The sequence below is a fragment of the Culex pipiens genome, chromosome 1 (assembly GCF_016801865.2).
Source record: "Culex pipiens pallens isolate TS chromosome 1, TS_CPP_V2, whole genome shotgun sequence".
Lineage (NCBI taxonomy): Eukaryota > Metazoa > Arthropoda > Insecta > Diptera > Culicidae > Culex > Culex pipiens.
The window spans coordinates 92757838-92776118 of record NC_068937.1 but is presented as its reverse complement, the minus strand read 5'-3'; the positions used below and the strand labels follow the sequence as shown (position 1 = coordinate 92776118).

The following is an 18281-nucleotide window of genomic DNA, read 5'->3' as shown; positions in this document are numbered from 1 at the left end:
TAGCTGTAAGCTTCAGTGTAGACGCTTTGAAGCACACCTTGACGAGAGGACCCTCCCGTCGCGAAAATGGTCATGGTTGAAAAAGCTTCCACAAAATTCGCAGTAAGCAGCGCTTCCAAATCGCTCAGCGCCCTTTCGCTTTATGACTACCCAGCCTAACAGTATGCATCAGCAGCCACCACAACTTGTCCCACAAGTCAAGGAGACGCTTCTTCCTCTAGTTCTTCTTGTCAACGAACGGCTGATGATGACGAGCTCGTCGGGTCGAATGTCGCGCCATTGAGGTTAGGGGGCACATCGCGACGAACCATTTCTACGACCCACCTCGAGATTAGCAAATGAGGGTTGCGCACTTGTCATCTCTCGCGAACCCTTCTTTTCCGCAAACGATTAGGTTGTTACATTGTGTCAATTTTATCGATTTCGTTTTGTGCAGCCATTCGTAGCATTTTTTTCGATTCTACTTTGTGTGGCTGTTTGCAGGGTACGTTTTTTCTGATTCCTCTTTGTGCTGCCATTCGCAAAATCGGCGTTTGCCTGTCAAATTCAATCAAATGTCAAAGTTTGAGCCAATCTAGCGTGAAAAGGGATAAAATGACTTCAAGCTGTCGTAGAATGTAGCCGTTGCGTGATGAATGATGATTTGAATATCGTGTAACGAGGCGAACGGGCGCAAATCTTGCACGTTCAATTCGCGGCATGTTTCCTTTATTCAGGTTTCGAGATTTCTAGGAAGTAAGAAACGCTATTGACGATACGTCGTTTGGTGGTTGGTTGGTTCAATAGACGCCTTCAATGTGTGTGTGTGCATGAATGTGAGAAATGATTTTGCAGAAAATATAAACCGTTCCTCGAGGCGTCGATCGTTTTCTTGATGGGTTTATGGTTTGCCGAACAAATGTGATTTGTTGCGTATTTTATGGCTTTTTTTCTCCTGTTCAGGAAATCATAACAAGCTCCGCACGATTTATCATCGCGCTTTATCTATTGTATGTGACGATGTTATTAGATTTTTAAGTTTAATATATAACTTTAAGACTCCAACCGAAAATTCTACCCTTACTTCTGCAAACAGATCAACACACACACACCCACAAATTCTAAAGTGGCCATCACCGACCAAATTCACTTTGGGCTACCCATAATAACGTTACGGAAACTGTTTTCTCCTTATCCCAAATGTACAACTACGAAACATGTGACTGCCGAAAGTTGCCTCCAACTGCAACATCATCAGCATCTTAAACGAGCCCCAAACGATGACCCGATGTAATGTGTGTGTGGGAGAGAGTCTATAACTACATTGCTGGTGATGGTCAAACTCATACACATACATGGTGCAAACTTCTTCTAAAACTTTTGTTGAAACCCCAAAACGAAAAAAAGGAAATAAACTTTTCCGAAACGAGCATTCTTGGCCAGTGACTGGCTGGCGGATTAAAGTGTCATAAAAGTGCATTTTAGTTTTTGGGGAAAACGAACAAGTTTTTTTGTCTCCAAAACTTTGCTAGATTGTTCCGTTTTGGTCAGTCTCTGGTGGGACCACTAAACAAGTGTTTTTCGGTGAACATTATAAATAGTTTAAAAATCGAGATCAAACTTGTCTAGCAATATTGTCATGCTAAACCACTTCTATAAGCACCATGCGTCTCCTTCGAAAATCTATACTCATGAATAATTTCCCTGGAGCAGCATGGTGCTTCAAAGGTGCTTCATTTATCGAACCTAGAAAAAAGCAATCAGTTTTGATGGTCAAAAGATAATCCAAATTTAACACAACCATATTTTGAGTGACAAACCAGGTTTAAGTGGATCTTGGTCACTTAAAGTTCCATTAAAAAATGACTGTCTTTAAAGTGGAATATCTTTTGATAATCAAGCGGATTTTGTATTAGTTTTGCCTTCCTCCCTGAGGTAAGGCTATAATACTGCTCTAAAAATAAACTGTTTACATAAAGCTCGTAGACCCACCTTCACGTCTACCTATCGACCCAGAATCGAAAACTGAACAAATGTCTGTCTGTCTGAGTGTCTGTGTGTCTGTGTGTTACCAAAATTGTCACTCAGTTTTTTTTCAGCACTGGCACTGGTCCCAAAAATCGAATTTCAAAATTAAAATTTCGATAAGTAGTTCAAAAGAAATGCATAAAATGTGTTTTCGCATATATCCGGATGTTAGATAAATGTTCTGAAATCGTACCAAATATCACAATGTTATACATCGTTGGATAAGTAATTGAGAGACCTTTCCAATGAGTCCAAAACATTGAAGATCTGGCTACCCTGTCTCAAGTTATGACAACTTAAGTAATGTTTATGTACTTTTTTAAAGCCGTATCTCACTTATTTTTATGTAAACTATGTCCAGATCCATCATCCAACCCATCGCTCGTTAATTCGGTAATCGACCTTTCCATCGAGTCTTTAATTGTAAATATCTATGAGATTTTGTTAGTAAGGAGTGAGGAAGGCACCAACAACATAGGTGTATTAAGTTAGTTTTTATGTTTCATTCAGGGGTTTTGGAAAAAAAAATCTGAATTATTGTTTAAATATTTTTATAAGATTTACTATCATCTTGAAATTGACAAGTACAGGTTCTTAAAAAAGTTATATGGAAAAAGTCAGAAATCAAACGATTTTTGTGTGTGTGTGTGTGTGTGTGTGTGTGTGTGTGTGTGTGTGTGTGTGTGTGTGTGTGTGTGTGTGTGTGTGTGTGTGTGTGTGTGGTCCAATCCAATACCCGCTAACCGGTAGCGAAATTATGGGAAAGTATAATTTGTATCAGACTTTGTATATGCTAAATGCTGATACAGCTTATCTCAGTCCCGGGTATTAGGTGGTGATAGCCCTCGCGCTGCTTCCAACGACCCATTTCAGAATGACAGAGCTCCTTGCGGTCCAATTCCGAGGTCGCTGGGCATTGTTCGGCCCCGCCCAAACATAGAAGCAAGCATCTAAAGGAAACTCGATCTATATTTAGACTTCCGATCCCCTCAGGCTGATCAGTGATCAGTGCGTATTTAATATGAGAAGATAACATGTTTCAACACTACGGATCATTTCACTACTAGAGTGTAAACCTTCTGATGGCCGACTGCCTAGCGTCCCAGACCACCAATCCAAAGGTATGAGTTCGAATCCCACCTGATTCATTTTCGTTTTTGTTCATATTCAAAGTTCAAATTCCTGATTCCAAATTTCAAAGGTACCGACCGGGATTTGATCCCTGAACCTTCTGCTTGTGAGGCAGAAGCCGAAACCATTAAGCCACGGAGCCGGTATGTCAGAAATCAAACGATTTTTGTGTAATCAAAATTCTTCAGTAATTTTTTGAACGTGTTTTTCATGTTTCAAAAATTTACTGGTCTGAAGGGTATTTTTTAATTTTCACATTTTTTAATTAACTCAATTCAATTTCTTATTTGTTTCTTTTTTTTACAGTTTAACATTCTTTTTTGCAATGAGAGGTAGTCCGACACAGGAAAATGCGTGGCAAAATTATTCTGTTTTTTTTTTTTAAATTGTATTGAAAATATCTTGTAGACTAAAGCCGTTGCTAGTAATGTACAAAATGTATTCCATTTCAATAAAAGAAGAAGTCTAAACAATAAAAAACTGCATTTTCAGCATTGATAATCATATTTAGTTTGTTTTTAGGCCGTTGCAAATAGTTTTTGAAGTTTATGTCCCTCGCCTCTGACCGAAATCGAGGGGGGGGGGCAAAAAAATAAAAAAAAGTTTAAAAATTGAATTTACGAGCCATGGTTTCAACAGTTGAATGAAAAAAGTGTTTTAAAATGCATTAAACACCTGTCTAGTTGTTTTGCAATCATTAGTTAACAAAATATCTAAGTATTGACAAAAATTTTATTTTTTGCGAAAAAAAAAACGTTTTTGCGGTGCATAAAATTCAAAATATTTTTAATTCAGCCTAAACATGCTAAATATGATTATCAATGCTGAAAAATGCATTTAAGATTGTTTTTAGTTGATTTTACTTCTATTTTCATTAAAATTTTGAAGTTTTTTTTGTCCCCCTGAATTTTCGGACAGATTTGGAAGGGGCCTCAACAATCAAGCCTTCGGACACCTAGTTTCGAGTAGGAATCTCGCATTCGAGAACGCCAAGGCAATGCTGTAGAGCGAATAATTTGATTTTTGATTTTTGGAAGGGGCAATAAACGCTGGTTCGGCTCGGTATTGCAACGGCCTTAGTGGTTTGAAAATATTTTGAATTTACAGCACCAAATCCTCCAAACATAGATATTTTGGAGACTAACAATTGCAAAACAACTGGATAGGTGTATATTCTAGTGTATATTGCATTTTAAAATACTTTTTGCCTTTCTTACTAAAGAAAGGTATAGGTTTTACTTTAAGGCTGGACGGCATTTCCATCTTCATAATTATGTCGATTCAGCATGAATTTAATCGGAAAAATCGTCAAAAAATCACACTGCATCGATTTTCGACGCTTCGTCGCCAAGTCGACAAGTTGTCAAGTTGAGCTTCGAATACTGGCGCGAGAATGCTGGCGCATCTATTTTGTGGCTCGACTTATACTCGTTTTATAGTAGCTTGTCTACCGAAGTTTCCTACAACATGTATGATGTCGTATCTTTTCGGTTTCTTTTGCTCTGTCCTTTTTTGCATAACTGTCCAATGTTTATGAAAAAACTTTTGTGACATTCATCCGGCTACAATCAATTTGTTTCCCTTGCGCTCCTAAAATCGCCTAAATGTAGACTTCATTTTCGTAAGTTTATTGAACAGGGTTCATTGGATTCCAATAGGAGCTTTCTAAGCTTTTCATCGTTTATACCGTTTTCAAAGTTTTCAATGCTGGCTTTCTACCTAAGGTTCTCGCGATTGAGGGTGTAGTGGTGCGGTTGTTAAAAATAGCTATCTCTGACTCTGTCACTTTCGTAGAAGCTGAATGGTTAGCTTCCCTGCACCGTCCGGCACACGCGGTTCACTTGTACATCGGTTTTGCTTGGCTTGGTGCGCTGGAACGATGAACCAAAATATTGCGCGTATTCCCGTAAAAGACACGCGGCATACCAGCCTCGAAACTACGCGCCGCACTTTCGGCAAATGCGCGCTGTCAAATCCTATACTGCGCGTTTTGTTTTTGTTGATCTTCTTCTTCGAATTGCATGGCATTGTTGCCGGGTATGTTTTTTATTGCACCAAAAGTGCAAGAAAACGCTGGCAACAGTGTCTGCGGCACATTCTGAAATGCCGCGCGGCGTGTACCTTTGAAAGAAACGGACAATACCAACACACAAAAGGGCTCGTACCGAAGCAAAAAAAACAAAACCGCGGTGTGCGTTGTCACTGGCGCATGGGAAGCTTGCTATAATCGCGTTTGTCATAAACGCTTGTTTGATTACAAACTTACAAACATATTGCGTTTTTCATTTCTTTTGGAAATCATATCATTTATAATTCATTGCTTTCATCATAAGACTTTCTTTTGTGCTGATGATATAAATAAACAAAGTCGATGTTATGAATTGAAAGCAGTTCTACCATTGTTATATTCTTTAGTAAGAAAGGCTCTATCTCACCCCAGGTGGGATTAAATCGTGTTTTCATTCAAATGGTGAAATCAAAGTCGAGGGACATAAACAGCAAAAAATATTTGCAGTGGCCTTGAATGTGTAAAAAAATAAGACCTATCGGAATGAGACAAACGTTGATTTTTAGTTTTGTTTAATGACAAAACAAAATTACTGTTTTACGATGTTTTTCAAATCAATATTTTTAAATGGAGACCAGAAATCTCTATTTTTGCAATCGAGTGAGATTTTACCTTCCTAACTCTTCTTTTTGACACACAATTGATTATGATTAGGCGTCATCCATAAAGTATGTCACGCTCTAGGGGGGGAGGGGGGGTCTGAGGAAGTTTGACATTGCATGTTATAAGTATAGGAAAAGCGTGACAAAGGGGGGGGGAGGTGGGTTAATTTTGGCTTATTTTAGCGTGACGTTCTTTATGGATGAAGCCTTAGTGTTTTTAAATCTGTTAAAGGAAACTTTATGCAACAAAAAAACATGCAAGCAAATTGTTAGCTTTTATTTTTTCTTTCAACTACACATTTTAAACAAATCGAAAAATTAACATTCCAATGTCGATGTTTACGGTCGCAGAAATTACAGATTTGTTCAAATCAAGTTCTGCAACATTTTAGGATCATCTAGACATTCTTACAAAATCACTGGAAACAAGAATCGTTCCGATTGGTTGAGTTATGTCAGAGAACCAGCGAGTTGAAGTTACCGTTCCACATTTTTTGGGAGGCTTGGGCGTCCGTGTAAGTTGGACATGCGTTGGGCGTTCCAGTGTTAATGATTTAAAATTCAAGCTTTCAAGCTATCAATTCAATCAATCCATCTTCCGATGCATTAAAAAAGAAAACTTCGACAAAATAAGTTTTGGCTCACTTTTCAGTTAAGGAAAGCACATCAGCGTAGAACGCATTTAGGAGCGCACAAAAAGTACGAAACTATTCATCTGGTTTAGCCCGGCGAAACTTTCCACGCCGTCGCGTTGTCGTTCGTCTTTGGTGGCATCACCGCAGCCAAAGTCGCAAGTTTTGTCCGGAAGGCATTCACCCAGGATGTGGTGCCTCAGCCAAGTCGGCAAAACTTGACTCCGGCCCACACACACATACGCTACATCCGCACTTTCGGAAGCAACCGATAGCGCCAACTTTTCAGCGGAAGTCGTGGTATGATGCACTGTGAAAAAAAATCGAAATTATCTTAATTTTTATGTGCGCCTTGCGACGAAAAATGTCGTGAGGGTAAGTACAATTTCAGAAAATTTTGACAATTCACACACTTTTTCCAATGTTCATTTTTGCAAAAGTCAGACCCCGGCCTCTGGTGTGCTCGTTGAACCGCACCGAACTGAACTTTGATGTCGGGCTTCAGAACCTCAAGAAGAAGCTCACCCCATCGCCAGTAACCCGGAACGCCCAGAAGCAGTAGACACCAAAGACGACGATGCGGTTCGGTTGTATAATACGCCATACGACGCCAACTGCAGAGGATCATCTAAATTCAAGGGAATTTAAAGGGCAAATAAGTAAAGTGGGTGTAATGTGAAAGTGGGTTATTATGCTTTACTGCAAATTTACTGGCTTTGATCGTGCTTTTGGAGGGTTAGGAAATAACTTGTTTTGGTCAAATGTTGTTGTCTTTTATAAGGTACTGTTTACAAATTTCAAACATGTATTTTCCTTTTCCTATGATTTGTTAAATCATTTTTAGCCTTCATTCAGCATTCCCAATTCGCAAATTTCTAGATTTACATGCTGTTCCCCTAGTTGATATTTTTCGAAATTTTTTGTCATGATTTCACATTTATTCACTGAAATAAGTAGCCGTGGTATCAACATTTCAATGTTAAAATAGTTTTAAAATGCAAATGATATTTTAAGTCCAAATATACTTGAAATTAAAATCAAATCAGAAAATATATCCAAATATTTCAAAAATCAGTTGGTTGCACTTCAAATTCAATTAAAAATTTCGAAGTTTCAAAAACCTATTTTCAACCCTTTTTGAAAACGTATGCCAATTTAACTAAGTGATATATGGATAATAACAAAAAAAATCATAACGACGAATAACAAAACTTGTTATAAATAACATAAAATGTTATTGGCCTAGTATTTTCAAATATCAAAAAATGTTATTCTCAAGTTATTTCCGTCTGCTCGGGATAGCAAGTTTAAAAATAAAAGTACTAAACAATTTTCACAAAAAAAAAACAATTCTTTTAAGAACACACAAATTTTTATAATTTACAATACGAATATCAAACGACGTGAAATTTTGCATGGACTTGCATTACATCGAGTTTTTTATGTAAAATATTATGATTTTCACAGAATGCTTTTTTTTTATTCCAAAATTTTCCTTATTTGCATTATGAGTAGAGGGTGACGAGCGGGAATTCCCGGGAAATCGGCAATTTTTTGACCTCTCAATTCCCGGGAAATTTGGTCGAGACTCCCGGGAAATTTTATTCTTATAAATATCGAACCAAAATTAATAAACTAATCAGAAAAACATTTGAAAAATTCGAAATTATTTAGAACATTGGATGTTCAAAGTTCGATTTCCAAGATTGTATTGATCAATACTTCTCTAATCTTCTTATTCTAAAAGTGTGAATTTTAACTTTTCAAAAATTCCAATAACTTGAATTGAGTGTAACCAAAAAATGTGGAACCCAAAATAACTATTAAAGCATAATAAGCAGATACACACCATAAATGAAATATTTTTTATTTCTAAGAGGGAAAAGCCTTTTCAAGATAAGTTTAATTTCCATATTCTCTCTCGAGCATAGCAAAACTCATAGTCTATTTTTTTTTTAAATTCTAAGTAAGTCAATTTCGCTTTATCGAGGTAATTGCCTTTTTTGATGCCAATAAGTCATTTTGTGTTTTGCATATTAAATTATATTTAAAGAATAAAAATCAGGCATTTTTTGTAAGCGGACACTAAGTCCTCTAATTGTGAACATTTAAGGTTGACCTTTTGAAGGAAAAAATCAACTTGAAGTTTTTGTTTTGAGTCGTTATTTATCATATTGCAGAATGCCATATTGCATAAATGGAAAATTATATATTAGTTATTTTGTTACTTTCAAAAAATCTAATAACAAGTTCAACAAAAAGTTTGTGCAACTTTTGAAAAATCAATCAGTGCGAATGAAGATTCGTAAACATTTTAAACTGCAATTCGAGTCCCAAAAAGGCTCGAGAAACGATTTTGTATTTGTAGATTGAGGGAAAAAATCTAAATGTAGAAATAGTTCCTTAAAATAATGAGGTTACTTAAATTTACGTTTCATTGGATTAGTATGAATTGATTGATCTGAATTAAAAAGAAACGTTTTTTCTTTTTCTATTAAAGTTATTGACACTATTGGCTAGTTAAAAAAATTCCCGGGTCCCGGGAATTCCCGGGAAATGGCAAAACTCAACTCTCGCTTCCCGGGAAATTGAAAATCTCGAGAATCGTCACCCTCTAATTATGAGTATCAAATGACGATCAATTTTGTATGGATATTCTCTACATTAGAGTTTTTGATGTAAAAACTTTAAGTTATGAAACTCTATTAAATTGAAAATCCGTTAAAAAATACTTCTTTTATGAAGCAAATTATTTAAACTTGATTATTCCAAATAACGGTATTTTATGGAAATTTTAGTTTTTAACTTACCTAGGCTGGTACAAACTTTATTTAAAGTGTTTGTCTAGGTCGAGTGGAGGGTGGGCAAAAAACTAAATGAGCAAGTCTCTACAAAATCGGCCGATTTCGCCCAAAATAATTTTCAAAATAATGATTCTTGTTATAACACTTAAATCTTGTACTTTAAATTGCTTGACCTCATTTTTATGCAAAATCGAATTTGCAATCGAAAAGTACATTACAAATTTGTTCATTTTTTAATTTTTTTAAATAGTGTCCATGATTGTTCATTCCTGAACATTTTTTTTTTTTTGAAAAGTTTAGAGAATTTCCTAGTTTAGAAATGAAGAGAATTTGAATAAAGGTAAATAAAAAATCTCAAAAAATTATTTTAAAGGCACGGAATTTTTTTAGAGGGTTAATATGATGGTTTAAATTGTTTCATTTGGCTTCGCCAATGTTTTAAAAATAATAAACAAAATAAGTTTGCTGTAGTTTTTGTTGTGTATCAAACTATGCTAAAACGTTTTTCGAGGCTTCCTAAATGCTTATGCTTATTTTATGATTAAAAGTTAAACATGCAAACATAAAATTCACCACTGATCGAAATCATCACAAAAAAACTCTAGTAATCTTATTTGATTAAAAAAAATGAAATAGGTCACGTGAATCATCTTTTTCCAGAAATCGCCGTGATAATTCCCTGTGACAGTACAGTTTACTTCCCCCCCCCCTCCTCCCTCCCGACGGGGGGGGGGGGGTTATGTTGATGAATCACATCTGACATGCCATAAAACCGCCGCTCCGTGCCCGAACAGTACTTACTCTCAAGTGCAAATATATGACTTTGCTATAGTCTTTGCAGCTGTAGTAATGTTTGCGCGAAAAAAAAAAGTATAAATATGCAAATGTGTGCCAACCACTACCAGAGGGGGGGAAGGGAGGAGGATGATAGTGCACGCGCGACCACAAGTGCACTTTGCAGCCATCCTTTTTTGTTGTGCTCCGCCATTTTTTTTAGCCTTCCCTTGATGTTCTTGGTGTGTTATCATATTTCACTTTTGTGCCAACCACCAGTGAACAACCAGAGTGGATAAAGGGGGTGTGTGGTTGAGCGCGAGAGCTGTTGTCGCAATCTCCGTACGTGAAACCAGTTCCAGCAACAGTAGTGCAACAACAATGGCGACGACGGGAAAACGGGGGCAAACAAACCAGGGATGCCAGATGAAATTTTGAGTTATCTGCAAATTTGTTTTTCAAATATCTGCAAAAATCTGCAAACTTAAATACACGTAAAACTAGGTTTATGGATTCGTATCCTACAATTTTGTTTAACTAAATTATGATGTTTAACTTAAACAACGTTTAATGTATGTTTTATGTACTTAAATCTGTGTGAAAACAAATTATTTAGCTACAATTATTTGCAATAAATTCCATTAATTTGAAAAAAAAAAACGTAATAAAATGTAGATTACCTTTTCGATAAAACGACAAACAATATTTTTAAAATTAAAACATTTTTATCAAGATATCTTTTGTATTTTATTTCTCAATGTGTTTTTCTATTTCAAGGTTAGGCTAATATCAAAATACTTTTCAGGGGTTTTTCCAATGTGCTTCGAAAAAAAAAATTTTACAAAAAAATTAACTGCCATTTAAAATAATTATAAATAAAAAATTAGGGCACGGTTCTTAGTTTTGTGATACTTTTGAATAACTTAACAAAATGTTAAAATAAAATTAGCGATAGTCTTATTTCGTGCTGTATTGTATCTAATCAAATTATTGTTTCAACGGTTTAAGCAGATTTCACGTAATTATAAATATGTTTTTGAATCTCTGAAGTCCATGTAGCATATTTTCAGATAAGTCCAATTTTTTCATAACTATTTTAATGGCTTATTCTTCTTGTACCACTTTACATGAAATGTTTACTATTTGTATGGTCATGTCAGTTATTAACATAAACTTCAAAATTATTTTATTTATTATAAGTGGAAAGGAGTTTTTGTTGCATCTCGCAGTTAAAATACATATGCGATAATTTTCTAAATTGATACGAAAATTCTTATTTATTTCAAATATTTATACGTCTCTGAATTATAATTCATTCATACAAAAATTTATTGTTCGCTATTCATGATAAAAAAAAGAAAATAAATGGGAATCAAAATGCTGAACTAAAACAATTCAATATATTTTTTGTGATTTCTAAAGATTCAGTTCAAAAATATCACAACAACTTAAAAAAAAAGTTGTTAATAATTTTAAAACTAATTTCAATAACTAATTTAAATCTCTCCCGCTCATGGTTACTTCAGAGTACCAAAATTTGAACTTTAATATACTGACTCAACTTTTCATGGTGCTTCAAGTTGCAGTTGTTCATGTAGAATGTATGCTAACATATCTCCAAATTTAATCAAATTTGGTTTAGCACAAGCAAAGTTACAGTGCTAAATGTAAACAAAAATGGGCCAATTTCAGGGGTATAAATAATAACTGTTTCCAAAAGCCCGTAAAAATTACCAAACGCGACATTTTATGAAACAAACCTTGGACAAGAACCCCTGTGAATAACATTGTGAGTTTGGACCGATTTTGAGTGTTTTTCAACCTTTTCCATTAGGTGCACCAGAGCACCACCTGGGCATATGAGCAACTAAATATTCAGGAGCACTTTTTCCAAATTACAAAAAAAAATAAACATTTCAATCAAAACAAAAGTTTATAAACGTTAAGACTATTCAAAAACAAGACAAAACATTGTTATTAGACCGATGGTTTTATTATCCTCCTTAATGTTGATGAAAATGGGTGTTTGTGAGTTTTGAATGAGCCAATCAAAGAAATCTGAAAGTGCAGAGATTTTAGAATTTGTATTTCATACTTCAGAAATATGGTCTTACAGAAAAGAATAAGTAGTTTTAAACAAATTTCGATGCATTTTCAAACAACTGAACCAATAGATTTGAAGAAAATCAGTTTTTGTAATATAGTTGCTTAGTAAAAGTTGCTTATCCTATGGGTGCGCCACTTCAAATTCAACTTTTTTGCACCAATTCGATGTTTATGGGTTAAAGTAAAGTATTTCCATTATTGTACCAAAATTTTACCATTTACTTTTTATACGATAAGCAAACAGCTCTGGGCGTTAGAGGGTTAACGAAATAAATCAATGTTTTACATTTTTAATTTTCTTGTAAAGCCGTTGAAAATATTTTTCAAAGTTTATGTCGCCCCTCCTTCAAAATTTGTCAAAAAAAATCATAGGAAAAAAAATTAGTTTTAAAAAACTTCAAAATTTCAATGAAAATAAAAATTAAATCAACTGAAAACAATCATGTTAGGGCTGGATTGAAAATATTTTGAATTTATATGAAACTTCAATGCACAGCACCGCAAAAAACTTTTTTTTTCGCGAAAAATAAAATTTTCGTCAATATTTAGATATTTTGGAAACTAATGATTGCAAAACTACTGGACAGGTGTATAGTATAATGCATTTTAAAACACTTTTTTTATTCAAATGTTTAAACCATGGCTCATAAATTCAATTTTTAATCTTTTTTTTATTTTTTTTGCTCACCCCCCCCCCCCCCTCGACTTTGGTCAGAGTCGAGCGACATAAACTTCAAAAAATATTTGCAACGGCCTAATTTAAAAAAATAATATAATGAAACAGTTAACCAAAACATAATATTGTCGATGGTAAAATATTGCAATAGTTCATCACTAACAATTTTTTTTTAATGATTTTGTGATCAGAAAATCACCAGGCTAGCTCAAATCTGGCCCTGGAGAATCCAGAATATCTCCAGCCAGGAAACCGGAATCTAGGTTTTGAGGCATCGTGTTCGGTGTTAAATTACTGAGCGAACGAACCCAAAAGAACTAAAATTGGTTTAGTTTGAGCCAAGATATGGAAATTAATGAATATTAAAAACCCAAGTGATACTTAAATGGTTAATAAATCTGTAATGTAAACATTAAAAACTGTACAATACGGTCCACACCAAAATCTCCTAAACCTTCGCAATTTGTTTATTATGGAAAATCAAATCACGTTAAAAAAATTTAAGTCGTTGAGCTCATTTATGCCCCAAAATCATCTGAAGTGATCTGGAAAAATGTAACGTGTGTAAGAATGTTTATAAATATGTACCCTTTAGGCATTTCAAACAATATGTTCAGAAACATAAAAAAAATAAACCTAACTCTAAATTTTGTGAAGTAACTCATGCTGAAAATTGTTAAACAATAAGTTAGTTAAAAGATGAATTCTTAAAAATATTAAAAAAGATGATAAAATGTTTTTTAAATATTGTGTTTGTTTATTTGTTTATCACAAGTAAATCTGTACAACTTCATAAAAGTAAAACTTGGATCAGTAGAGTCTGGGCTGTATGTGTTATCATAAATAAAATGATTTTTTTTGTTAACATTTAAAAGTTAACACTTTATTGTCGTTTTTCTCCTCGATAAACTCGATAAACAAAAAAAAAATGCAGTCGTTTTGATACAACACGCAGAAAAATAGGGCATATTTGAATCAACAAAACATTTTGTTGATTTGAAAATCAAGATTTTTGTTGAATCAACGCTAAACGTCAAAGCAACTTTTTCAAAACAACAAAAGATTTTTGTGGAATTGAGTAAATCAAGGTTTGTTTCAACGCAAAATCGGCGTTGATTATATTCAACAAATTTTTTGTTGAAACAAACCTTGTACAGGCTGATTCTACAAAACATTTTTCTGCGTGAAACAGTGATGAATCCATACTCTAATCTTCTAGCAAAATCGATTAATCTTTTGTTTGATATTTTCGCTCAATCTTTCCCTTAACGGTCCCATAAATTTAAATGCATGGAGAGACGATTGTTGCATATTAAAATAAATAAAAATATGTTAGATATTAAACTTCATATTAATATTGCCAAAGTGTTTTTTAAATAAAAGTTTCATGTTCTTATTTTTTTGTATATTTTAATCAAAACTGAATTGAAAAGCACTTAAATTGCAATTAATGTTTTAATTAATCTTATGTATGCCGCTAGCCTATAGTCCTATAGTTCCATTTTTTGTGAGTTTAATTCATCCTCCAATACCTACAATTTATTTTATTTTATCCTGTGTTTTAATTTTTGTCCAGCATATTCTGGATTTATTTTGTTAACAGTTGAGCTTTGTTACAAGAAATTCCTCCAGATTTGATATTTTTGTGTACCGTTAATAAACCATGAATTAAAAAGATTTGATGGTGAAATGGTATTGAAATATGTATAAAATGAAGATTTTATGTTATATATAAATTGAATCATTTTACTTCTATAGCGATTTTGCTATTTCATGTTGAATATTAAAAAAAAATAAATAATCAAAACTAATGTCATGTGCCCTTTCAGACAACTAGAAACGCTTTAATTTTTTTTTCTGTTTTTAAGTTTATCTTCATTGGATTCTTCTGTGAGCAAAAATTTCTTTTTAAATATCTATTGTATTAAAAACTAATTCTAATTTTTTTTGAATCATTTTTGTGCTGCCAAATTTTTAAGAAAAATTGCAATAGTCGTTAAGAAATTTAGAATTATAATTATTGTAATGAATCTATTTAAATAAAAAATAGGCGTGGAAAAGAAGTATGCAACTAACGTTTTTTGTACAATTTACAAAAAATATTTGAAATATTTTGAAATGATTCGAAACACAAACCCATAATTAAAAACAAGGCAAACAATATGTGTTGAAATAATTTTATTTTAATTACTTAAAAAAAACTAAACTTATCATTCTTTATATGTGAACGCCTTAAGTTATCTATACATCAGACAAAATCATACAAGATTTTTTTTCTTTTACATCTAGAGTTTTTTTTTAAAAAGGTCCTATAAGCTATTATCTTTCATATGTTTTTAGGACCTATCGAAAAAAAAATTCTAGATATGTATTGTAATACAAACAGTAATGAAGAAAGTGCTACAAATCCATTAGTAAAAGGGACCTCTTTATTAGGAATTCGTATTCATGTATGATTCTTTTGCAATTTGTCGTTTAATATATAAGAAAAAAAAAATAAAAAGATGAGATGAAAACTAAAAAAAAAACATTTGTAACATCATTGTTGATTGAATTGGGATAATATTTGTTACAACTTGTTAGTTTATGTTTTTGGCAAATTGAAATTAGCTGTTTGTCATAAGCTTTAAGCTAACAAAGATAAATAGGTTATCTAAAACAAAACTCACTGAAACAAATCATCAATCAAATTTGGCTGTAGCGGTTCAATTAAAAAAGATACTCCGTACATTTTGACATATTCGAAAAAATATTGATTTTGACCAACGTTTTACTACTGAGAACCACATTGAAAATCTTATGTAACTTCGCACTTCCATTTATTTTTTTGTTTTTAAAAATAATCAGAGGTAGACTTAATACTTAATTAATACTTAATACTCAATACTCAAATTGAATTTATTTATGTTTCCTAGGGTAATTCAAACTCGAGCTTCTTCGGAACTACCCCCTGAAATCAAAGATTGACACATCACTAGGATATATTCCAAATTTGAGCTCATTCTGACCACGGGTTCCTAAAAATATGGTGTCTTGAGGAAAGTTTTTCTAAAATTAATGAAAGTTCTACATCTGAGAAATGGTTAGAATCGGATAACTATTGCGCCCTCCAAGGGTAAAAAAGTGAAACAGTTGTCATTCTCCATACATTTTAACGATTTCTCCCATACAAATTTCATACGATTGGTCAGAATGAGCTCATATTTGGAATTAGGGTTTTTTTAACAATAGCCAAAATCTTGGTAAACAAGCAACTTCAACCTTTTGAACACCTAGCTTTGAGTAGGAATCTTGCAGTAGAGTATACCAAAGCCATGTTGTAGAGCGCACACGCACAGAAATTGTGTAAGTTTGAAACAACAAACATGTTTCTTAACACCAGCAATCATGTTTTATTAAGCGAACAAACCATATTTACCAGTTTAATAAACATATTTTATCAACACTACCATGATTTTTATTGGTTTAACAAACCGGTTTGCCATTTGCGCGTTTCTTTTTTCTAGCGTGTAGCAAAATTTTACAGTGTACTTGTGAAAACTTTTCGCTGCTCAGATCAATATGGCGGACGAAAGCGACTTCAAAGACGGAGTGGAAGTTATGGGAGAATTTGTGTTTAAATGGCTGAGTCCAGAGGAAGTACAAGTATTCAATTTGTAAAGTGAGATACTAGTGCAGGTAGAGGTGATTTCAGCGTTCAAAAGTAAGTTTTTGTTTTTTATTGGAAGGATTAGGAAGGATTTTTTGTAAAACATCGTTACACTCTTTCTACTCAACAGATTATCGAGCGATCGGAAGTGGAAGTCTTGGTCCAGCCACCTTTCTTTTCTTAGAGGATGGTGAAACGATGGTTGTCTGCTTTTTCATGAACAATAATCCGGAAAATTTCATTCCAGGGTCTCCAAGCGTTGACGACCGAAGCGTTCCTTCCAGCGGTCGATCCGGAGACGACGGCACAAACCGTCGTCTATCGAGAGCAGTGCACGGCCACTTACCTGCTTACGAACTTCTTAAGAGGCATCGATCATTACAACTCATCGGAACAGATGTTTCTAACCCGGAAGAACCAAATTGCGGTTACAAACATTGCTATGGTCAAGTTCTACTACCGGTTGCCGGACCAAGTTCGAAAAGTTTCTTCAGTGCTCTTATCCAGATTCTCAGAAGAAAAGGCGTCTAACTTCACTAGACGGCAATTTCTCTGAAGGTAAATAGTATCATTTTGAACCAAGTTTTGAACCCGAAAAGAACAAATATGTACAGTTCTCCATTTCAGATATTTAAAATGTCACCGTGCTATCGCTGCCGAATCACTTTTTATCGTGCAAACATCCGTTCGGCAAGACTGCCAAATCCAAACCCCTTACTTACGGAAAACTGTACTTTCTATATTGTAACTTGAATGAGAGCATTAACTGAAAATAAAACAACTAAATCCAACTTTTTTATTGTTTGTATTGATTGATTGGCTAGATAAGAAAAATAGTTAAAAGGATTTATTGAATCTAAAATCGTGATGTTTCATTTAACCCCACATGTTTGTAGATTCAACAAACATGTTTGTTACACTGACCATAATGATTATTGGAATTACAAACAAGCTACATTTGAATGGCAACTATCTTGTTTATCAAACCCACAAACTTGTTGGGTTGAATTTGATAAACATGTTTGCTGGCCCTGAGATGACAATCATGTTTGTGGGGAAACCCCAACATTTTGCTGGATGTACTATCGGATTTTTCTGCGTGCACAATCTGATTTCTGGAGCAACATTTGAAAGGGGCGGTACGACATTGCTCTTACGGCCTTTCCTCCCATTTAAACGCGTGTAATGAAAGGCCGTAAGAGCAATGTCGTACCGCCCCTTTCAAATGTTGCTCTGGATTTGTAATTTTTTTTGCGACAATTCTTAAGTGATTAAAAAGAATAGTTGGTAAAATACTTGCATATTTTGACAGTAATCAAACTTGATGTGGGTCTAAGAAGATTTTTTTCTGAATTTATAAAATGCTCTGTACAGTTGGGTTACTCATCTTATTCAAAGAAATTGTCACAGAAGGATTAAAGTTTTTTTGCAAACCTCACCGGTAAAATATCTGAAAAAATCTGCAACAAAAAAGTTGTCTGCAACAAATATCGGAAATCTTCAAATTTGCAGAGAAATCTGCAAATCTGGCATCCCTGAAACAAACAACCAACTGTCAAGTGTAATACAGCGATGCTGCTGAGTTGCCTGTGCAGTAAAGAGTTTGCTTTGCCCACGTTGTCCAGGGTAGTTGTTTTCAAGTGCTTTAGTGTCCCTTTCTTGTGACAGGAGGAAAATGACAACCTTTGGTCGTATTTGAACATATTTGAATACAGTTGACACGGTTGAACACAGTTGAGCAAAGTTGAACACATTTGGACACATTTGAACACAGTTGACACATTTGAACACGGTTGAAAACAGTTGAACACTTTTGAAAACAGTGAACACAA

At 34.0% G+C, this 18281-nt stretch overlaps 1 protein-coding gene and 1 long non-coding RNA gene across 3 annotated transcripts in view; both read left to right on the top strand.

The window, feature by feature from the left end:
* Positions 1-18281, top strand: part of LOC120424512 (proteoglycan Cow) — a 320210-nt gene that overhangs the window by 217572 nt on the left and 84357 nt on the right. The gene's annotated exons all lie outside the window — the stretch shown is intronic.
* Positions 15362-17542, top strand: LOC128092605 (uncharacterized). Of its 2 annotated transcripts, none has more exons than XR_008211924.1 (3): positions 15362-16503; positions 16697-17007; positions 17077-17542. It is a non-coding gene; the product is annotated as an uncharacterized LOC128092605 (long non-coding RNA). The 2 variants fall into 2 exon arrangements; XR_008211923.1 differs by having other exon boundaries at positions 16580-17007.